We start from the raw sequence: 25,229 nt of genomic DNA, 5'->3' as shown, positions 1-25,229 counted from the left end.
GCGTCCCGCGGCGCCATCTGCCGCTAAAGGAGCGGAAGGCGCATGATTCTTCGGTGGATGGCAAGACAGGAGGAAGAAGGAGCTGCGAGATTTTGCCACGATCTGCTGCTGAAATATCGTTCCTCACGATATTTCACAGTGGAGACTAGGACGCGACGAGAATTCTGCTGGCGGGTAATTCAAATGTGGCTCGCCGGTGGAATTGAGTTTGCAGTGAAATTACCTGGGTGCACTCCCTAATGAAAATGTGCACACCTTAATGAAATGTGCTGCGTATGCCTATGAAAGAAATACTTCTCTATTGGAGGTTCTTAAACTAATGGTCCACAAGGCATTTGCTGGGGGTCTGCTGACAACTGCTAGCTGGCTCCCCCTTCTCCTCCTCTTTTTCCTTATCTCTTGCAATTGCATTAAAAGACTTTTAAAATGCAATAAATACTTTCCTTTGGTCGCTTTTATATATCAGCAAGTTGCTGTGGTTGCCAAAGCAAGGTTTGTGACTGCAAGTAAGAGGTTAGATGGTCTCTAAGCTCAGGAATGGGAGGAGAAGTCACCACATGACATTCTCCCTGTTAAGATGTGCTCCTCAGTTTGGCCATGTATTCCCTTGCCAAACTTTTGAACAAACACAGGAAGGTGACAAAGCCATGACAGCAAAGAGGTGCTTCTGTTTACTTTCTCTTGCATTATAAATGATTCACTTTCTGAATAGGAAGGAGAAAGAGCCCATTATTACAGCCCGTTCCAACAGAGTAAAATTCCAGTTTATCTGGGACTCTAATAACTCTGTGAGATGCATGATTTTTTTTTTGAACCCTGACATTTTAGTGTACGTTTTAATTGGAGGCGTGACATAGTCCATTATTGTAACAAAGCCCTTTATATAACATCCCTTTATGGGCGCCATCCTCCAAGATGCAGACTGCTACAGCCCCAATCCAGCAAGGCCCTTAAACTCAGGGTTAAGTTAAGCAAGTGCTTTAACTTTTTGCTGGATCAGGCCCAGAGTGCTCAGTAGCCTGAAGGATCAAGCCCCCTACATAGATTTCCCATTGTTTTTATTGTGAGCTCCATGGATGGAGCAGTTACAAGATTGGGATCCCACTTCTTTAGGATATTTAAGCAGGTGAATATTGATGTCAATGGGGAGACTCATGTGAGTAAAATTTAGCACACGAGTCTGTGCCCGTAGGTGCAAGGCCTTAGTAACAGGTCAGGGGTCCTTTTGTTTCTAGGGGACAGAAACTGCACAACCAGACCCAGGCATAGCTGCAAGGGTTGCTGGTCCTACAGATGAAGCAGCAGGATTGGGGCCTAGATAATCACCTTAAATCTAGTCCAGATTGTTAGTGATCAAAAATCATTACTATCCAATGACTGCCCCTCTGTGTGTCATGAGTTAGAGGACACAGACCAGTTTCTATTAATAATATGTGGCCAAATACAGAATTAACTGTACTGTGCTATACTTGATTCCGAATTGGACCACAGCTGTGGTTAGCTGTGCTAACTGTGACCATAGTCCTGCAACTGGGTCCGGCTGCAGAGACCCGGGCACCTGCACAGCGCCCCACTGCTGCACATGAGTATAAAGTTTCATCCACATGGATCTGGGCCTATTTTAGCAACAACACATGGTCTGGTGGCTAGAGAACTAAATTGGGACTGAGGAAGGACTGTGGCCTCCTGGGTGTCTGTGGGCAAGTCACTTCATCTCTCTGTGCCTTAGGGTTCCCTTCTGTAAAATGGGGATAATGATACTGATTCCGTGGCAAAGTACTTTGATATCTGCTCATGAAAATGCCACGTAAGAGCTAGAGATTATTACAAATTATACAAGAAACCTCAGCAAATACACAAAATGGATTTGTTTTGCATTTACATATGCAGACTATTTCAAAGAAATGATCCTGGTTCAAATTTACATTTCAGGCATTAGCATAATTCTAATAATAAAAAGAAAAAAAAAAGGGTCTTCTAACACTTTTTCAATTTGTCCAAAGCTGATTTCATCTCTATAGCAGACTTCTGTTTTCTCTTTTTTATTTTGTTGTTATATTTTATTAACTATGGACACAGTGAGATATCCGTGCATACATTTTGTAGAAATGGGGTATTATTTACTCAGCAAATAATCTATGGTAGGTATGTAAATCAGCTTGCAAGCACTGGAAGGTTAGAAGACATACAAGCTGTGTGCATTGTAGCTGCATGTTAATAACAATGTGTAACCTGAAGTACAGAAGTCAATGAATTCAGAACGTTAACCAGGTTTAATACTTCACTGTAACTCTTTTTCCCAAATCCAGGATTTTTTTTCTTTTTATTCCACTAGGTGGTAAATTGTGAATTGCCTTTTGTGAAGCTTTCATGGTTATGGCAGATATAGTAGTTTTCTCTTTAGCAGTTCAAAGCATGAGTGAAAAAGAATGTCAATGTATAGTCTCTTTGCATCATTCATCTTAGATTTAAAGCTACAAGGTATCAAAAATCAAGTCTTGGACCTGTAAAAAGTAAAGCCATAGAGCTATTTAATTCCTCATGTTCCCCAGTACAGGTAAGGGAAAGAATAATTTCAAATCTGAAATACAAGCATCCTAAATAAAGATTGGGTTTTTGTTTCAATCTGTTTTAAGAGCTTGCAGATGTTCTGAATTGTATAATCTGAAATGCTGGTTACTGTAAATATCATAGCCCCCAAGCCCATCCAGAAGTCATTCTAACCTAGAAATATTTATGAAAAAGACCATAAGGTGAATCCTTTGCTTCTCTGAGAGCACATTGATGTTTAGTTTATCTTTATTTATTTGACTTTATTATGGCTCATCACCTAATATCAGCTGCAATTTCAATTGCAGCATTCTTCACTTTCTGTGCTAAGCTGGTGTATAATTACTTTAAATAGCTGCTGAATTTCACCCTAGTAGCATTCTCCAAAATGGTTAGTGGTAAAATCTTTGCTTTACATCTCTAATAGATTATTTAAGGACGGATTGTGCTCTTGTTTTACATCAGAATTGAAGAGAATTAAAGTTCCTAGACACTTGCTCAGCCAAGTTAGACGTATCCAGATTTTGGGTCTATGTCTGGAGTGGTGGAGAAGAATAAGAAAAAGGTCAGCAAAAGGATTTAGGGGGAAAGACAGAAGAGGTTTCAGAAGTGAAGGTCAGAAAAAAAATCCAGGCCCGGTCAAGAGCATTAGCAGTGGGAATAGGGATAAATGAAAGTACTAAGAAACTGCAGAAAAAGTAAAATGTAAGGACATTGTAACAAGCACTGATATGGAAGAAAAGCTTGGCTGGGAGCTAATGGCAGACAGATTCAGACTAGATATAAGGTGCACATTTTAACGGAGAGGTCAATTTGCCACTGGAATATCTTACCTAATTGGGATGTTGTGGGGTCTCCATCCCTTGAAGTCTTTAAATCCATACAGTGTTTTTTCTAAAAGAAACAACTCAACATGGGCTTGATGCAGGAATTACTGGGTGAGCCTGTGTTATGCAGGAGAATGTCAGGAAAGATGATCATAATAGTTCCTTCTGGCCTTAAAAATTGATGAATTTATAAAGAAAAGAGAGAGTGAGTGAAAAATTCCATCCAGGACATGTGACTGTGGAGCAGGGAGTATAGTGAAGTTTTGAATCCATTTAGCGAAAGAAGGAAAAAGAGGGGTGTTGGCAGGGAAGATGAGTATGTCAATTTTTGTCATGTTGAGTTTGAACTGATGGTGGGATGGATATCCAGGAAGAGCTGTTGTAGAGATTCAGAGTTACAAGTCAAGGTGAAGCATTGTCTTTTCCTTAACCTACTTCATCAGGCTGTAGCAAACCCTTGCTCAATTACTTGGGAGGTTTTGCAGTCTCTCTTGAGACCCCTATCTGGATCAGGAAGTGGAGCCAAAATGAAACTTCCAAGCAGGGTCTGCCTACTTATAACTATATGCATATACACGCATCAAAATGGTACACAGGTAGATGTCATTTTATCCCTCTTGCCCACATCTTTCATCCCTTGTCTTAGAATGCAAACTCTGCAGGGCCAGGATCATGCCTCCCTCTGTGTTTGTACAGTGCCCAGCATAATGTGCTCCTGATCTTGATTGGGACCTCTGAGTGATAACACAAGATAAATAATAATAGAGGGAGAGGGAAATTGAGATATTCAGCCTCCTGCTCTGGGCCACTGGCACTAGAGTAAGACAAGGAGTTAGAGGTAGCACTCTGGCTGATGGAGTGAGAATATGTTTGCAACTCTACGGTTCCTAGATGAGTAGGATGTCACATATCATAGGATGTATAAGTGATGGCCATTGCAGCTCAGGGCTCCTGGATTCTGAGCTAGCAATGTCTCACTGTGTGGCCTTGGTTAAGTCACTTAACTTCTTTGTGTACCAGTTTGACCATCTGTAAAAACAGCACACATTTGCCTGCCAAATTGGGGTGTTGTGATGCTTACCTAATGTTTGTAAAGGGTTTGGGATCATTCCACAAAAGATGCTAGAAAGTGTGACTGAAGTACTTTGAGATCCAGACACTACATAGTAGTATATGTAAGATGTTATTCTTGTCACTAACTTCCAGGGCTTCTCCTCCTTCTGCAATTTTGATCTTAATACTGGTAATACATTCCAAACAGCAATTAACACAACATATTGTCTTCATACCAGCATACGATGCATTTGTGATAATGTATGGATTTCTTAGGGAAAAGTTTTTATGCAGAGTCAAGATGCAACCTAAAATGACGTCCCTCTCAGTATATTATATTATATCAATTAAGAAAGAAGTGATTTCAAAACCGGATCTGTTTAGCAGGCATTCAGTTTGGAAAAAAAATTAGCAATGCAGATAGAGAAGGAAGAACAGTGACTTTTTTCTTGTGCATTCATTGTCTTGAATCAGCCTATTGTCTGGATCTGTGATGTTTGCATGTGTGGGAATGCAATTCACTGATGGCTGAATTCTACTTACAGTTCTTTCAGCCGTGTTTTGAGACTCCCATTTCTTATATTTCTGTCTGAAATTCTAATACTGGGAATATTTTAGGACAATATGTTCTGCATTTTCTGCATTGTTGAACTTTCAGCAAATTCTTTTCGCAAAAACCACATTTAGTACCTATAGCTCATTAATGGGTCTGAGCCACCACCGAGGCTCCTGGGAACATACTTTACCCTTTCCTGATAAATATGCATATGACAAAAAATATTTGCATTCATACAGCATTCCCTATATCTGAGGGACCTCAGAGTGTTTTATAAACATTAGGTAAGTGTCCCCTCTCTGAAGTGATTGAACATCATTATGTCCATATTACAGATCGGTGACTGAAATACTGGTATTTTAACTGTATTGACCATGGTCAACAGTGTGTCAGTAGCATAACAGAGAATGGAACACACAAGAGTCCTGAGAACACAGGCTCCACAACTAAACACTTCTCTATTTCTGTTTGTACTTCTATTAAAGGCCCTTTTCTTTCCTCAAGTAATATATACTGCCTTTCATGCAACCAAATGGGTGCATTATAGCAGTGTCCTATTGACTTAGCAAACCATCCTAAGTGCATGCCCTGCAAGGGGTGCATCTGGCAAACTTAATTATTTGACTACAGGATCATCAACATTTGATGTGGGCAAATGAATTTTGTGCGACTCTTGGTCTTCACAGAGATGTGCCATTGAAAGGTTTTTACCAAGATTATTTATTATTAAGCACACAACATGCTGTACATTTAGCCAGCTCTGTATAAAGGAAAAAAAGCAAAGATCAGCAGAGAAAAAAATTCTCTGTTGGGAGTTCTGAGTCCACTGAGATTTAGTTATCTGAGAAGCAGTGCTAATGTATTTCAATGATATTGCTTATTTTTAAGTGTATATACACAAATCACATTTTTCCTAATGAAATAAAATGCTTTAAGTATTTACCTAAGAATGATTTATTAATTTATATAGCATGAAGGCATTTTTCTGGAAAGGAAGCATTCATAATAAGAGTCGCTCAAGAGTACTGACATGAAACCAGGACTACAAAACCTGATTCCCATTAGTAAAATCATTGCTCAAACATTGTATTAATTTATTCTCAGCTCTGCTTATACATTAAATCACAGAATATGACTTTGTTTCATTTTAGTTTGATCCCCACATAGGCCCTGTTCACACTGATACCTGGATGAGTGTGGTTAGCAGACTTGTTACTGCTGCTTTGCATGGAGTATCAGAAATTAGAGCGTTGAAGTTCACATCCCGTGAGAAAAAAATATAGCTGATGTCAATCATTTAGAGATGGGAAAAATAGTCTAATGGTGAGGACACGAGAGTGGAACTCTGGAGACCAGGGTTGAATTCCTGGCTCAGATGCAAATATTTATATGTGATTTTGGATAAATTACTAAACCTATCCTGTGTCTCAGTTCTCCATCTGTAAAATGGGGATGACCTCCCAATATCATAGAAGCTAGAAGCTATTCATGCAAATACTAGAGTTCTGAGGGCCATATCAGCTGAAAGAACCAAACATGCTGTAAATGCATACCACTTTATCATTTAATTACAGGATATAGATGGGCAGCAATTCAAAACAATAAATAACCCAAAGGCCAAGATTTTCAAAACTGACTAGTTTTGTATGCTTCAATTTTGGGTTGCTCAACATCAGATAGTTTAAAGAGACTTGATCTTCAGGGGTGGTTGGGTGCTTAGCCCCCTTAAGATATTTCAAGCTGGGCATACCAAATCTGAGACACTCAAACTCACTTTTGGAAGTTTTCATTTAGACTGTACTTGTTTATAGATTCATGAATATTTATTCGGTGTTTAAACTCAGTCTATGGTTGTTTTGTGCAAACAAATGTCACCATATGTATTTCTTGCAAACTCCCTAGTATGAGTACATAATCTTATGTGACTGCCCCTCACATGATATTGTTTTTATTCCTTATTAAGTGATCTAACCTTTAGAATTTACTTTCACTTCTGCTTGAAATGAATGAATATAGTTTAGTTCTATCAGAGCGAACTCCTAGGCTGAAATCCTGTCCCTATTGAAGTCAATGGCACAACTCCCATTGATTTCAATAGGGACAAGATTTCACTCCTAGCACAAAGGAAAATTATAACTTGTCCCTATTTACAAAGAAGGGTAAACTACATTTGTGCAAATAGCATATTTCCTTGTCTATGTTAGACATGAATACAGCTGCACCACTGCTTGCTAGCCATTTACTGCTGAAATCAGGGCTAATATCCAATGTACCCTACAAAATAAAAAACCCTACAATTGACAGAAACCCTTAATATCATTGAAGTTCTATTGTCATGCAAAATCCATCAATGAATAAATGCAATAGAATGTGAAAGGCACCATAGACTCATTTGTTATTCCAATATTTACCACTGTCTTTGTTTTCTAAACTATGTTGTACCAATATTGATTGGCAATGCTTTATTTGGTAGTGCTTGGATTTTATGTAAGAGATGATGGTAATGAGTGCGATTTGTTTATTAGGGGCATGACTGGGCAGATAATGAAGGTTATAGATCATTAGCAATGCTAAGAAGTCTCAAGCAGTCTTTAGATGAAGTGGAGTTCCATAACAGAATCTGAATGCATCTCAGATATCACATTGATGTTTGCCATTGTGAACTTCCCAGTCTGTGGGAGTTTTGAATAATGGATTAATGCTCCCATGCACGTAAATCTTGAGAGACAAATTCACTGCATTTTTGCATATTCTAAGTATTCCACATCCTTAGAATTCAGTTCTCAGATTGGGAAACATGCAAATGGAAGGGGGAGAGAAATGAATGGCAATACAATCAAAACAGAAAATACTGTAAAGGTCAAAGATGCACAGCATCTTTATACATACCACAGAATATAGTAGGCATTTAAATCCAATTGCCTCATTGTTGTAAGGGATTCTTTTAAATACTATTTTATAGTTTTGAATTCTTTTGAATGGGGTTCACTCTAGCTTTGCCAAGGAGACAGAGTGTTGTCAATGCAGAATATCTGCTGTTTAAGGTTACTTTCATATCCAGGCTTGCTTCTGGATTGTCAAGAAACATAGGTGTCTAGAAGCACTTCTTGAAATATCTGCATCTGGTAGGAAGATTACTCCCTCTCCACTCAAATTTGGACTTGGCTACAGTTATTAATGACTCATCTGGCACATTACAATATAATATATATGGGGCAACTATAGAATGTGGCATAGAAACCACAAATAGCACAGAATGCAGCTGTTTACCTGCTAGGCTCTGTAATCCATAAGGTTCATATACTGTCAATTATCTGAACACTGTTGGTTTCTGAGTGTCATTCAAAGCATAGAGAGACTCTTAGTCCTCTCATAGACCATCTCTCTCCTTATCTAATCAAGCAGCACTGGAATCAGCGCTCAAGAGGGCTTGTTAACAGGTCTCTACCCTTAAAGGAGAACATTCTCAGGCAACAGTAGAATGCCCTTACTTTAAAAATTGCTTCCCAGATTGTCTAACAGACCCTGAATCTGTTGACTAGCGCTGCTTGAAAATTTTTATCAATTTTTTTTCCATTTAAAAATGGCTTTCTGACCAAAATGCATCTGTGTGCATTTTATTTATTTTTGTCAAAATATTTTGATTTTTTGACAACTCCTGTTACCCTCCCCACTAAAATTGCTTTTGGATATTGAAAATACAGGGTTTTTTTGCTATGTTCTCCACTCTTTTCCCTCCCCCTCCCAGCTTGCTTTTCTATTGTAAAAATGGGCAGAGAAAATGAAAGGAGTAGAAAGGGGAGAAATTGAAAAATCAAATCTGAAAATGTTTGGATTAGTTTAAACAAAACAAAACAAAACAAAAAAAAACTCCATGAAAAATTTCAGACAAATTAGAAAGTTGCCCCCTACATTGTGGCAGGACAAGTGAACTTTGACCCCCCCCCCAGCTCCCCCTGACAAGTGTTTGTCCAAACTATTTTTAAAAACCTCCAATGTTGGGCATTCCACAATCTCCCTTAGAAGCCTATTCTAGAGCTTAACTACTGTTATAGTTAGAATTTTTTTTTCTTTTATCTAACCTAAATCTCCCTTGCTGCAAATTAAACCCATTATTTCTTGTCCTACCTTCAGTGCACAGGAAGAAAAATTGATCACTATCTTCTTTAGAACAGCCCTTAACATATTTGAAGACTTATCAGGTCCCGCCCTCATTTTCTTTTCTCAAGACTAAACATGCCCAGTTTTTTCAATCTTTCCTTAAAGGTCAGTCTTAGTAAAACTTATCATTTTTGTTGTTCTCCTCTAATTCTCTCCACAACTTTCCTAAAGTGTGGTGCTCAGAATTGGACAAAGTTCTCCAGCTGAGACTTCACCAGTGCTAAGTAGAGTGGAACTATTACCTCCCGGGTCTTACATGTGTATACAAAATTGTATTAGCCCTTTTCACAACTGCATCACTTTGTTGACTCATTCAATATGTAATCGACTATAACGCCCAGATCCTTTACTGCAGTACTACCACTTTACCTGTTATTCCCTATTTTGCAGTTGTGCATTTGATTTTTCCTTCCTAAGAGAAGAACTTTGTACTTTCATTGTGTTGATTTCAGACCAATTATCCAATTTGTCAAGATCATTTTGAATTCTAACCCTATCCTCCAAAGTGCTAGCAACCCCTCCCAGCTTGATGTCATCCAAAAAATGTATAAACATACTCTCCACTCCATTATCCAAGTCATGAATGACAATGTTGAATAGTCCCAGGCCCAGGACAGACTCCTGTGGGACCTCATTAGATACACACGCACACCAGTTTGACAGCAAACCATTGATAAATACACTATGAGTATGGTCTTTCAACCAGTTGAGCACCCTCCTTATAGTACTTTCAGCTAGATCACATTTCACTAGTTTGCTTATGAGAATGTCATATGAGACTGTATCAAAAGCTTTACTAAAATCAAGATATATCACATCTAATGCTTCCCCTCATCCACTAGCCAGTAAATCTGTCAGAGAAGAAATTAGATTGGATTGACATGATTTGTTCTTGACAAAGCCATGCTGGCTATTCCTTGCAATCCATTATCCTGGAGGTGCTTACAAACTGATCATTTAATACATTTTCTGGTATCTTTCCAGGTATTGAAGTTAGGATGACTGGTCTACAGCTCCATGGGTCCTCTGTTCCTGGCAAACTCAATTCACCACAGTCTTTCCAAGGCAGCTAGACTGAATACCATGCAACTTACAGAATATGGGTGTTTAGTATGAGACTTTAAAAAAAAGTTCTCATTTGAGGTATCATTCACCTCATTATCTGAGTCTTAATGATAGCCTCATTTTTTGCCACTTTTGGGCTGCTCCCTTATTCAAAGCTTGTGTCATGATGAACATCCTTTCAGCTGAGGACTCAAACTTTGGCACCTAGGGTCTGAGCCTATAAGGGGCTGACTGCCTTCTGAAAACTATTTGGTACCTCACAGATGGAGCTCAGTATCTTGCAGAACTGGACTGATAGATGCCAAGGTGAGGAGATGCTATAAACACTCAGATACTGAAAAGGGGCAGACACATGGGAAAGATTCTGACCAGATATATATCACTGGAGGTCCATGACTCCATCTGGGCTATGCTGATTGACACCACCTGAAAAACTAGCCTATGGGCAAATAGATAGACTTAGTTTAGAGGTTCTTGGTGCTGCTCCTTAACCAGCTAGAGCAACATGGATTGCTTCCTCTCATCTAAGGCTGACTTTTCACTCCATTGCACTTGTTGCAGGCTGGTGTAACTCTCTACTGAGTTACGCCAATATAAAACTGAATGATTTGAAGAATCAGGCCAGCTGCCTCCCCAATACTCCCAGCCGAGGGAACTGGATAAAAGGACTTAAACACACTTTGAAATAATGATGAAGCATTTTGATATGAATGATTTTAGTGAAGAGATCTAAAAGTCAATAAGGACTGAACATTTCACACAATACTTGCACTTCTAAGAGAGCCTTTCACATGAATATCTCAAAGTGCTTTGAAATCTTATAATAACACCTCTTAGAAGGATAAACAGATGGGCAAATTGAGGTACTGTGACCTAAGACCACCATACGAAGAGACCAACCTAGGAATGGCACCCTGCAGTCCCGATTCTCAGTCTTCTGCTCTAACCACTGGATAATGCTGCATCTGATAATTTAGCATTTCATAAATAATCCCCAAAACATGCCAGATTACAAACTTTTATCCACAATTAATATTAAGACATTTATTTGATATTTGAAATCACTTTTTCATGGACAAATGATATCCAGTTGGGGGAAAAAAGATACTTTGGACTGCCAGTGGACTACTCAAAGGAATATATTAAGTATGCATGAGCAGTAGCATTTACATTGAAAACATTTGTGAGACTAGCTACAAACTAATAAATTGTGACATGGCCATAGAACGATGGAAGTATTTGCTTTGAAATCCTTGTTAATTGGGATACTAGATTAATCAAATGCTTGATTGCTGATTTAATTTGTATAACTAAATAAATAATGTTAAATATCTTCAGAAAGGAATCATATGATGCTATAAATCTCTCTATAATATATATAATTTTTTAAAATAAAAGGTGGAACTCTTTCAGCAATTTTTTTTTTATAATTTCTGTTTTAACAAAGAATATAAAATACATTTTGAAATGTCATTTCATGAGCCATGAATAGCAAACGTCTATTGAATATGCTACACTCCACTAATTAAGGCTCTGATCTTGCAAAAGGACATGCACAGCTTCACCCTTATGTCCACACAGCATCCTTCTAAATCAATGAGAGTCCATGAGGACATAAGGTTCCGGGCTTGTGTATTTCTTTGTAGGGCTGGGCCACAGTACACTATGTATTATGGGGTCAATACTGTGAGATACTCAGTTCTTTCAACTCTCTCACACTCCTATGTAATTATACAGTATAATACTATATTAATCCACTCACTAGACATATGGTTGCAGTAACTAGGGGTAGGATCCTGAAGTGTTGAAGTCAGTGGGTAATTTTGCCAATTACTTTGATGGGATCAGGAGTGGGCCCTTGATTGTTAAAATAATTTATTAACATACCACAGGCATATTGGGTGAAATCTTGGCTTCATTGAAGTCCATGGCAAAACTCCTTCTGACTTTGGTGGGGCCAGGATTTCACCCATTATGTTAGCTATACAGTTATACAGAAACTAATGAAAGTCACTAGGGGATAACAGGTGGATTTATTTATTCAATTGCTGCTAAGGCAGGATTGTTGCCCCTTGACTATTAAGTGTTGCCAGAGTCCTGTGAACCTGTAAATGACTGTAATAAACAAACTGAAAGGCTTACAGGGCAGAGAGATAATGTCAAGGAAAGATGAACAGGTCAAAGACAACTTGGAAGATGAAAGAAAGATAGCAACATGTGGATATACGGGATGGCTCTTCTGGATACCCATAAACAGATAAAGAACAAAGCAACACATAAATCAGTGGTCTTCAGGAAAACAAATAACTGCATTCTCCACTCCAAAAATTAGTCATCCCAGTCATGGATATAATGCTACAGAGATAGCATTGCCAGCATTCTACAGTAATAATAAAATGTTATATGTAAATGCTATTTTATTACATATACCAATAAAACTTTTCTTCATTTTACTTCTTGGGATAAATAACGTGTGAGTTTCTTTTTCCTATTTAACCATGAGTTGGTAGATTGGCTGACCTTTGACTTGTAAGTGCTGACAGGATCCTGTGAACCCTGGAAATGATAGCATGATGTTATTTTACTGACGAGGTGCAAACAGATAAAGAACAAAGTAACACATAAATCAACACATCAGGAAAAACAAATACATGCATTCCTACTCAAAAAATTATTCTGGAGAAGAAAAAGGAGACCAAGCATGACTATACTAGGGGTTAGGAATCGGATTCAGTCAGAAACTTGAATTAAAAAATACAAACGTTCAGAAATGATGCAGAGGCATTAATGAAAAAAATATCTATGTGTGAGCAAAAATGTTTCTCAGAATTCAAATTTTACAGAGTTGGGTGATAAATATGCCTAATGGAGTCATGCTATTTTCACCCCGGGAAAATATTTGCTATTTTTCTTCCCTCCAGATGGCAAGAAGCTCTGGCTAAGTATCGTTACCACTGAATTTTGCTCATGTCTAGGGTCATGTTCTCTAAGGATTTGTGCCATATAGACCCAAAATGGGAGAGAACTCATGGTAGCATAGCATTCAGGAGCAGGAGCAAGTTAAGCACCAATGTCAACACAAGAACAAATGGATATAAACTGGCCATCAATAAGTTTAGGCTTTAAATTAGACAAAGGTTTCTAACCATAAGAGGAATGAAGTTCTAGAATAGCCTTCTAAGAGGATTAGTGGGGGGGGGGACCTAACTAGCTTCAAAACTGAGCTTGATAAGTTTATGGAGGGTATGGTATGATGAGAGTGCCTATAATGGCATGTAGCCAATCTGCGACTGCTAGCAGCAAATATCTCCAGTGGCTTGTGATGGAACACTAGATAGGGAGGGCTCTGTGTTACTACAGAGAATTTTTTCCAGGTGTCTAGTTGGTAGGTTTGTCCACATGCTCAGGGTCCAGGTGATGGCCATATTTGGGGTCATGAAAGAATTTCCCCCCAGGTCAGATTGGCAGAGATCCTGGGAATGTTTTGCCTTTCTCCGCAGCAAGGGACCTGGGTCACTTGCAGGTTTAAACTAGTGCAAATGGTGGATTCTCTGTAACTTGAAGTCTTTAAACCATGATTTGAGGACTTCAGTAACTCATCCAGAAGTTAGGGGTCTATTACATGAGTGGGTGGGCAAGGTTCTGTGGCCTGCAATGTGCAGGCGGTCAGACTAGATGATCATGATGGTTCCTTCTGGCCTCAAAGGCTGTGCATCTATGAGGATATGCTTGTTCCTGACCTATCTCCTTCTGCAATTTGACTGAGACTGACAGGCTACTGATGAAGACCTGGAAACTAAACTACTGCCTTCCTAAACAGCACACCTGAGCCTGAATAAAGCAAGAAAGGAGTTTCATGCGGCTTTTCTTTCAATTGGGAATGATAACCTGAAGAAATTTGTTCGCCAAAAGATGAAAGATCCTGTTGACTTCACTCGGCTTTGGATCATTCTCTGAATGGTCAAGGCACTCTTCTGGCTTCATGATCTTCATGAAACAATAAGACATCTCCAGATAAGCAATATATCTTAGCTGCATTTGTTGCTCACACAAACCCTTCATTGACATAAGATAAACAGAGCACCTTTATGTAGGTGGGTTGGTATTATTTTCCTCACTTACAGATGAGGAAACTGAATAACTTGGAACTTACATGAGTTGATGAAAGTTCCAGAGAATAAAATGAACCCCAGTGCATAGGCCTAGCACAATGCTTACGCATTGCTTAAATCCCACTAAAGTCACCAGGATACAGAGGGGACATATGTGATACATTGGCCTTACATGGGCTCTTTGTATGGGGGTGACTTTCAGTGAGAATGAGTCAGTGGTCGAGTTAGGAATAGAGACAGCATTATAAAATTTCCAAAAGACCCTAAATGGTTTAAGGGTCTAAGACACATTGACTTTCAGTGGAATTTGGATGTCTGATCACTTATGCACATCTGAAAATTTTACCCTTAATTTCAATCCTCTGTTCTAGGCACTAATATGTACTCCTTCCCATTTTAAAAACTTGTTCTGGCATTCATTTTTCTGATCACTGGAAAAAAATCCAGGAAAAGGTTTCTGAGCAAGGATTCTTGTTTTTTACCGCCATTTTGTGCTTAAAATAAATGCTTCTTGCTCAAAGGTTGCAAAAACAGTTATTTGGCTTATTTCTGGGAACTCAGAATAAAGCATATGATTCTTGTACACAAATGGTGAGTATATTTTTTTCTGCAAAGACTGCTCAGCAGAACTATAAAGAGAATGGCCATTTGGTCTCTGATAATATGGCCATGCAAACAGTGCACTTCTTCTAGGATGCTGGGTGAGTGCTATCATTATTTTATTAGTCATTCAGATTTTTCTTACCTATTTCCTTAAGGAAAATATATTTCTTAGCTATAAGAAACATATTTGATAGGCCTCATTTCAAATCAGGATACTCAAGATGGTCACTAAGTTCTGCATTTAGGGGGTCAACTTTACTTTTACTTTATGAAATGAACCGCCTGTTTTTTTTAAGTAAAAACAATAGGATTTTATTAATGTTGATTAATATATTTAGCACCAATCTGTACATTTTTTTAAAATTAACAGCATGTTTTTATATATATATATATATAAACATATGGGAGGTATATATAGATTTCCGTATGTGGATCTGCTATTGGAGCATGCATTTGTTTTGCAGATTGAAACAAGAAACCTGAGAGAAATTGAGTAGTCCAATCAACCATTCATTTCCAAAAAAGTCTAGGTGCTATCCAATTCTTCATATTGGATACATAAATCAGATAATCACATTCTGATATTTCATTCTGGGTATATGGATTATTAATACAGTAGAAGAAAAGTTATATACAAGCCATGCAAATACTGTATTTATACCTGGAATTCTGATTATTTTCCTGTCTTCCAGCATTATAACTTTTCTGCACACGCTGAACAATGATCTGCTAAATTTCCCACCACCAGTCAACATGCATTGACTGTGCTGTGCAAGTATTGATTTATCAATGCATTATGGATTGTTATTATAGGAGGTCAGAAAAAGCTCTTGGAATCACAGGGACATAAAAGCAGATGAGTTAAAAAAATACTATTTTGTTCTTAATTGTGCTGCGGGCTCTCTCTCACGCAGGCAACCCAATCCACTCTAAATGAAGTAGCTAGCATGAAACATACTCTGCAATTTCCTGCAGATTAGCATCAGTACCATGTACCTGTGGCCATGAACTTTGGAAAGTGGCCTCTGGATTTAAATCAAAGCTACATCACAAAAATTTCAGCCCAGTTCTGTGCATACTGCGCACTACTAGTTTCTGTGCACCTGTTACTAAGACTGTTTTGATTGTCACCGTCCTCATTGCACTCTGGACTGATCAGAAAACTTGTGCAAATGGTATACTAAGTTGCTTTTATAACAGTCTCTACCCTAAACTCTTAGAAAGTAAAATTACTTTATTTTTCTTCACAAGGTTTAGTGTAAGCATGGATGGTAAAGTAGGCACACACCGTGATGTCTGCTTGACTCTCAAAATGCACATGATCCAAGCTCTTTTTGATGTCAGAAATATTTTGGGTGAAATCCCGACTCTATTGAAGTCAGTGGGAGTTTTGCCATTGACTTCAATGGAGCCAGGATTTAACCTTTGATGCCTTTTCACCCCTCTGTACTTAGAGTCAAATCTGTAGAGAAAACGGAAAAAGCTCTCTTATGATGAGAGTGTGGCAGGGTGCCTCCTTTGCTTCGCCAGGCACAGTGTTTCCTTCTCCAGCAGTGGAGCCATGGGGTAAATCATTCCCACTCTGGAGAGATTTTATTCCTCCATATTTACAAGGTGGGCCCCAGGGTAGGCCCCAGGATACTTTTCAGCCAACCAAAACAAGTTCATACCTTAAAAAGGGGAATACCTTTTCCCTGCCTCCCCTCTGGGGTGTTGCCTTGTTATGCTGTTATGATTAGGGGACTGGAGCACAGGATTTATGAGGAGAGGCTGAGGGAACTGGGCTTGTTTAGTCTGCAAAAGAGAAGAGTGAGGGGGGATTTATAGTGGCCTTTAACTACCTGAAAGGGGGTTCCAGGGAGGATGGGGCTAGGCTGTTCTCAGTGGTGGCAGATGACAGAACAAGGAGCAACGGTCTCAAGTTGCAGGGCGGGAGGTCTAGGTTGGACATTAGGAAAAAGTTTTTTACTAGGAGGGTGGTGAAGCACTGGAATAGGTTACCTAGGGAGGTGGTGGAATCTCCATCCTTAGAGGTTTTTAAGCTGAGGCTTGACAAAGCCCTGGCTGGGATGATATAGCTGAGGTTAGTCCTGCTTTGAGCAGGGGATTAGACTAGATGACCTCCTGAGGTCCCTTCCAACTCTAATATTCTATGATTCTATGATTCTATGCTGGCCTCTGGCGCCAGGCCTTCCCCAAACAGACCGCTAGTGAGGTTGCTTCCCCTGTAGGAAGGAAAGCAGCCTTCCACTCAGGAGAAGCCTTTTTCCCTGCTGTCACTAGCCCTGCTGCAGTTTATCACCCATCTCTCCCCTCCCCTCTCTCACCAGAAGAGGGGTTTTTAAAGGTCACTGGTAGGACTTAACTGGCCTCAGGTGTCTCTAGTTAACCTGAGGTAACCCTTTTTCAGCTCATAGGGAACAGGGCCTTCACCATTCTAGGGCTGATATATCTGCCCTCCACCACTCTCTTCTATCTGTCAGGACTGACTTTATCACAGGAGATCGAACAATGCTAATCTTATGCAGGAGAGCAAGGAATGGATTCATTTGTGATGGTTCAGATTGGCACTAATGACACTGTGTTGTAGGATATCTTGCAGACAGTAGATGACGTCAGGGAACTTGGAAGCATACTGAAGAAGAAGAATGTCCAAGTGATCTTCTTTGAGATCCTTCCTGTCCCATGAATGACGACAGAAGGCAGAAGTTTCTGGAGGTGAACTTCTGGTTAGGTAAGTGGAGTGTGGTTTTGGTTTTGTGGAACATTGGTCCACTTTCTATGATGTGACAGGGCTCTATAGTTTGAATGGCCTCCACCTCAGTAGAAGGGGAAGCTTGCTCCTCAAAGACAGGCTGGCTAGAATAGTCTGGAGGGTGTTACACTAATACCAGAAGGGCAGGGTAAAAAGAGGGAAGATATGAACACTTTGCAAAAAATTGAGATGCTGAGAACAAAATTAATCAAGGAAGCAAAGGACATGGTGAATAAGAGAAGAAATTCTTGAACTGCCTATTCATCAGTGCTAGGAACCTGGGTAACTAACAAGGGAAATTAGAATTGCTCATTTATGAGAACATTTGATCTAGCTGATATTACTGAAACGTGGTGGGATGATTCACATGACTGGAATGTTAAAATCAATGGTTATAACCTATTCAGGAAGGATCAAGTGGGCAAAAAGGGAGAGGAAGTGACACTCAATATCAAAGTGGCATTACCTGTTTCCCTGTCACTGATAACTCAGAAGAAAATGCTCTTGAATGTTTATGAATCAATGTTATAACAGATAAAGCAAATCACATTAGGGAACAGGATGACCGCTTCCTTACACATCTATCTATAATGAACAAGGAAAAAAAGCTGTGTGATCATGAGGGACTTCAGTTTGAGTTGACATATGCTGGAGGTCTCATGCTGCCAGTACTAAAACATCCTTGGAATTTTTAAATATTATAAATGACAATTTCATAACTCAAAAAGCGTTGTAGCCTACTCGGAGAATTTTTCATTAGATGTTGTCTTAACGGTTAAAGAGGAAATGATCAGAGAAATAAAAATTAATGGTACTTGATGTACAAGTGATCATGACTTGATCACATTTATGGTGTGCAAGCATAATAAAGTCCAGACCAGAAATATATGTAGTTGGTAGTTTAGTAGGGCCTGTCTCACAAAACTGAAAACAATTATGAGCCAAATCAGCTGGGAGGAAGAATTGGGTTGGAGTAGTAGAGACTTTGTGGCATTGTCTTTTCACTGATAATTATTAATAGCATTTATGCTGGGATGCTTTCAGTTCTCAAGAAGACATGAACACAGTAGATGTATCACCCTTAGTCTGACAACAGTGGTAATGTATAATATGACATACACAGTAAATAAATGGTCAAGGATGTTAGAATATAGATATTCAGGCCTGCCTGTAAAATCCTATGATTTTTTAAGTATATTCTTATTACTTAGCTAGTTACAGGGTGTATAAAAAAAAAGAATCAAAATCACAGACTGCCTTCTCTCACTGTGACAATCTGAGGCCATATACTTTGGCTAAGAAAAAATAGCAGCCATAAACTGGGAAGCGTGTGGTCACTTTCACACATTGCAAACAAATTAAATTAAAACAAGGTAATACTAGGCAGTTTAGAAGGCATTACAGTCTAACACCTCCAGATAAAGAAAAGATCCTAGAATGTTTAAAGAAAACTTTGTCTGATAGCATTCTGTCCGGTTTTTAAACATTTGTCAACGTTGTGGTTGTAGAATCTATACTTCATATTGTTTGGTATTTATGCTACCCACTATTTTGATAATTTCTGTCTGATTCTTTGTTTCTATCTGTCCTATAACTAATTGTAATCAGCTAAGGTGGTGGGGTATGACTGGTTAGAGAATTATGTTATAGTATGTTAGGATTGGTTAAAGAATTATCTTGTAATATTTTTCAGAAAATGATTGGTTAAGATACACTATAAAAACGGAGGTCAAACGGGAGGTAAGGTGTAAAAGAAGGAAAATTACTCATGTGAAGAACTGGGATTGCTTGATTACCCCAATAAACCCATTGTATTGCCTGCTGTTCGACTCTGGACTTCTTCTGTCAGAGAACCAAGAACTGAGGGAGGGGATCTTAAAAAGGAGCTGATATGAAAAGAAAAGAAGAATAAAGTAAAGAAAAATATTTGATAAAAAATTTACTATTTTTAAAAAATGTTTGCATTTAATGATTTTTTTTAAATTCAACAATAAAAATTTGAAAAAATTTGACCAGCTCTGCAGCTGGTCAATAACCATGAAAACAGTTGTGGCAATTCCATCAAAATTATTGTCTTTGTGGGGAGGAGAGGATTGTCCATTTTTCAAATTCAGTAGAAAATGTTCAGTGAAACATTGCATTTTATAAAACATCAACATCTTTCATTAGGATTCATTAGAACTTCCAGTGTTAGCAGGTGATTTTTATTGTGACGGGAGCAAGTAAAAATCCATTTTTATTTATTATTAATAATTTCTACTGTAAAAACCCACTTAGTTGGTTGCATCCCATGAACTGGGTTTCTGCCCACGAAAGCTTATGCCCAATTAAATTTGTAAGTATTTAAGGTGCCACGGGACTCTCACTGTTTTGCTAAAAACAGACTAACACGGCTACCCCTCTGGACTTTCTACTGTGGTAGTTCTTAGGAGCCCCAGGTATGGACCAGGACCCCATTGTTCTAGGTACTGTACCTTTGCAGAAGAAAAAGACAGTCTTTGCCCCAAAGAACTTAAAATCTTAAGCATAAAACAAGACAGAACAGGTAGATACAGACAGACAAAGCAAACAAAATGTCAGCCAAATAGATTAGAGAGACAAGGTGGGAATGAAAGTGTGATAGCTAAATTAAGACTGAACAGAGAGTTTTGCATAAGTTTCTTTCCCAGACCTGAAGAAGAGTTCTGTGTAGCTCGAAAGCTTGTCTCTGTCACCAACAGAAGTTGGTCCAATAAAAAATATTACCTCACCCACCTTGTCTCTCTAATGTCCTGGGACTGACATGGCTACAACAATGCTGCATACAGCCAAACAATAAAAGAGTCAAGGGGAATAAACTGCACCCTATAAAGAGGAATAAAAGTGTGCATGCTCCTTCTGAGTACCAGAGAACTCTAGTAGGCATGCTTTGGGAGCCTCCCTGAGGCTCATGCCTCCTAGTGTTCTTCCTATAGCAGTGCAGCTCCTTACTACATTTTGCTATGGGATGTGCCTTAAAAGCACACTCTGGTGACTAGAGTCTATTCAAAAGAAAAGACTTTGGTCATGTGGGATCTGGCCCATGGGTACTTAAGCTATCAGTGTATCGTCTTTCTACAGAGGCTCTTCCTGTTATCCAAGCACATGTACTGATGGGATAAAATATGATTTCTTTGTCACATCTTAGGGCTCTTTACATAACATCCAGCCTCATTTAGTTCACCACATTCACATTTGCACATCCTTCCTCCACTGATCATCTCCACAGACAGTTTCCTGTCCACTGTGTGTTCCCTAAAATGTAGTGTCACTGAAATGCCTCAATTGTCTATACAGAGTTGAAATAACAATAATCTCCCTCTCAATCTGTGTCCAAATCCTTCTGACTTGACAGCAAAAAGAGAAATCTGGTCTATGAGTCCTTTTGGTCAGCACAGTATTCTGAGCCAACAGCTGACTCACTGTCCCAAGTTCCAGTCTGCACAGCTGACTCACGGACCTTCCTTCCAGGAAATCTTGTGTAGAGTCAAAGTGATACAGGTAGTGAGACAAAATAATCAAATTCATGGATTTCTGCAGGGCTCCCACTTTCTTAGGACACTATATTTTCTCTGTAAACCCAGATGAATTGAATAAGGGATTAACAGACACCCATTAAACTGAGTTTCTTGGATAATTAAGAAAGATGCCCCAAATAAGGTAAACAGCTAACTATGACTTTCAGAGGGATCTTTGCCTATGTGGTAACAAAAGCCCAGCTCAAAGCCCTTCATCAAGATCCACAAAAGAAAAGTAATCACCAATGATTTTTACAAGAGCTTCTTATTGAATAAGGGCTGGAGGAAACTCATCTATAGTCAAAATAATACAGGTGTAGGGTGACCAGATTTCAAAGGGGAAAAACTGGGTTATCAATTGCAGCTTGGGGAAGATGAGTCTAGTGAGGCTCAATTCAATCAGACCTGGTAGGTAAGCATAATCACTATATAGGATGCTGTGGCCCAGGACACTTTGGGAGTCTGTGACCAATAGAGAATATAATAACCCAAAGCACCCTTCTTAAAATAAACTATTGTTTAATTTTAGCAGTATGAGCATAGCACAACATAACAAAAGGATTTTTAAACAATAAAAGGTTTAGATGCATGTCTACCTTACTTAGAGTCCTAGTCAGTCCTATTTTACTCCAGACCCATAACTTTTGGGGTCTGGGTTCATCTCTCCCTCAAACCTCTGTCTTTTAAATCATTAGCCATTTAATGTAACTAACCATGGGAACAACTTACCAAGGATCATGGTGAAGTCTCCATCACTGACAATTTTTCAATCAAGATTGGATGTTTTTCTAAAATGCTCTAGGAATTATTATGGGGAAGTTCTATGGCCTGTGTTATACAGGAGGTCAGATTAGATCATCACACTGATCCCTTTTGGCCTTGAAATCTATGTACACAGGAAGGTGCAAGCGGACTATGCAGAGGATGGTTATGTTAGATGGAGGGGAGTCAGAAAGATCACTGAAAAAGTGCCAGAAATGTTAACTCATCCAGAACTGAGTTTTGCTGTGGATAAAAGATGTTTGGAAATTCCATTTCATAAGCTTTTGAATTTCTTAATGACAACCAGAAACACAACTTCTAAAATATCAAGAAAAGCTGGTCTCATGACGTTTCCAGCTTAGTCTTGCAGATGGAAGATTCAGATAGCTCAGACAAATACCTAAAATTCAAAGTGCTTTTCCAGACCAAAATAAAACTCCAAAACCTTTTGAGGTTTGTGCATCCCTATGGCAAAACCTTGGCTACTTTGTGTGTTGTGAAACCATCTGTATACAATTTACAATATATTCCTTACAGAGTTTTAGCAGTTAGCAGTACATCTGATGCAAAGAGAAATACAGAAACCTATGTTTGGCAGGTAAATGAAAGAGGAGCTGGTTTTCAAATGGTGTTTTAAAATGCACTTATCTGTAGATTTTAAAGCTAAGCATATATTTTAGTATAGATTTGTGACTTTAAAATGATCTGTTCCAGTTCACTTTAACTGTGAAGCACTTAGTTTAAACCAAGCTGACAGCTAGCTGGATAACAACAGTCTAAAGAGTTTTTTGTGTTTTACCAGGATGCTTTATGTTTCTTGATAAGTGATTCTTCTCTTTGGTTAATATATCAATTACAGTAATGAGTTCACTTTAAGGTGAATATGAGTCAATCACTGTAACCTCTATGAAAATGTTGTATTTTTAAAATGAATATGTGTGGAGGGGGAAGTCAAACCTAGGTTTTGATCTTTAGTAATCAAGCAAACAAACCATGTTGTAATTTTTTAAGCTCAGCTAAAAACTCTTATGTCTGTGTGAAAAAATTTAAACTTTAAAAAGTATTTTTCACTGTCATACTCAAATATTCCAGGACATTCCTTCTCACAGAATCATAAGTCCTTGCTAACCCATGTGTTTTACTTCTGTATAACCCAATGAACTGGTTACGATGGATGTGAGCACAGCCACAAGCAAATGAGAATACCATATACACAAGGAAGGGGAGGGACTAGGCAAATCACAGGATATTGATGTATGATGTAACATGGGTACATTTGCTAACATGGTTACTCAGTTTGGAAATCTACATGCTAGTGCATGAAAAATACATTTTGATGAGTGGGTGTGGAGAATTTTGTTTTAACGTGTTTGTGTATGACTCCTTCATTTTTGCAGGCAATGCTACAGAAGTGAGTCTGTAGGAGTGACTTGAATAAGGTGAGGGAGTGGCTTAGTGAACATGTTTGGAAAGGCAGTTCCACACATATGGAGCATCATGAATGAAGTAAAATATGAAGTCACTTGGAAGAGGAAAGGTGAGGTATTGTATAGTAGTATACTGCAGGTGTACAGGTGATATCTCTGATATAACAGTCAATGTCTATGAGTACCTACATGAGGAACAAATATTTAATAATGGTCTCTTAAATCTGGCAGAAAAAGGCATAACACAATCTAATGGCTGGAGGCTGAAGCTAGAGAAATTCAAACAAGAAATAAGGTGTACATTTTCAACAATGAGAGTAATTAAGCATTGGAACAATTTTTAATTGTGGATTCTATATCACTGTCAAGTTTTCAATCAAGATTGGATGTTTTTTCTACTCTAGGAATTATTATGGGGAAGTTCTATAGCCTGTGTTACACGGGAGGTAAGAATAGATTAGCATAATGGCCCCTTCTGGCCTCAAAATCTATGAATGCATAGTAAGAGACAATGCCTAATATTTACCTATTCCTTCACTGGTATCAAATAGAAAGGAGTATACCTCAGCTGATGGAAAAAAGAAAACATTTGTGATTTTTTTAACATTTCGCTCCTTTTTTAAAAAAAATAAATCAAAATTTCAAAAAAATTTCTGAAAAAAAATTCTAAAAACAGGGGTGAGATTTTTGTAACCATTTCAAAATTTGAATGGTGACTTTTATTTCAGCATCAAAACCGTGCATCTATAAGACTTAATAATTCATAGCTTGTGCTGTTGTTCCAAGCATCTTATAACATTCTGAAGAATGTAGAAGTTAATGCTTGGGGAAGTGGGTAAACCTCTAAACCTCATTCTAGGCTCCGAACATGAGTGTTCCAGCTCTTGCTTGGCTCCTTTCCTATGTAATAAAGCAGAGGCACCATGCCAGTGGGAGCATATGACATTTCGGGATGCAATCCAGACTGGTCAGGGGCTGTGTCACCACCTGCCAAGCAAGTTGGGGTATCTCACACTGGTTTGTTGCTGTGGTTCCCAACCTGGGCTCCTCACCAGTAGCCAAACAGTATGCAGAGCACACCCTGAGTGTCTGTGTATGGCCACAAATCTGGTTCAGCAGCCTGTCAGCAAATGCCAGCAACGTTCTAGCTCCAACTACCCTTGGCAATTATTTGCAGAGTGACCCCAACATACTTTCAGTCCCAAATTTTCTCCCAAAAATGTGTGTTCTGTCCTTTCCAGCCCTCTCCTGGACAGTGCAGAAGTTTTAGTTCCGCTGTCCCTGTATCTCTGCTGCCTTATTTACTCTGACCACTGGGCCACTCAGCTCCTCTGACAAGGGCTGTCCTACTGATTCTGGCCATTGGGCCACTCAGCCATGCATATGAGGGCTGTCATATTGACCTTGACCATTAGGCTACCCGGCCCCAAGGGCATGGACAGCCAGATGGACTTGACCACAGAGCCAGCACACCCCCCAACTCCACCCCAAAGGGGAGACAGGGTGTACTTGCCTTGCAACAACAAGTATTAAGGCATTAAAGTCAGAATAGTTACAAGAAAAATATAAAATGCTTTCTGATACTAAAACTTTACCAGCTAGGCTTAGTTCAAGGTAAAATTCTTACCACATACTCCCAACAGCATTACTGACCAATCTTCAGGTCAGGACCCCTCCCGAAGTCAAAGAGGTGGATTCTTTTATCTTCTTAGGTTCAAGAGAGATGGATAGTAGAAGATAACCTGGGGTGTTTGCCCCTCACTTTTATAGTTCAGTCCCCATTATAAAGTTCTTTCCAGCTGAGAGCAAGGAGACAGTGTAG

Source organism: Emydura macquarii, unplaced genomic scaffold (genome assembly GCF_026122565.2).
Source record: "Emydura macquarii macquarii isolate MOO-44397 ecotype Brisbane River unplaced genomic scaffold, CSIRO-AGI_Emac_v2 contig_1027, whole genome shotgun sequence".
NCBI lineage: Eukaryota > Metazoa > Chordata > Testudines > Chelidae > Emydura > Emydura macquarii.
This window is presented reverse-complemented; position numbering follows the sequence as displayed.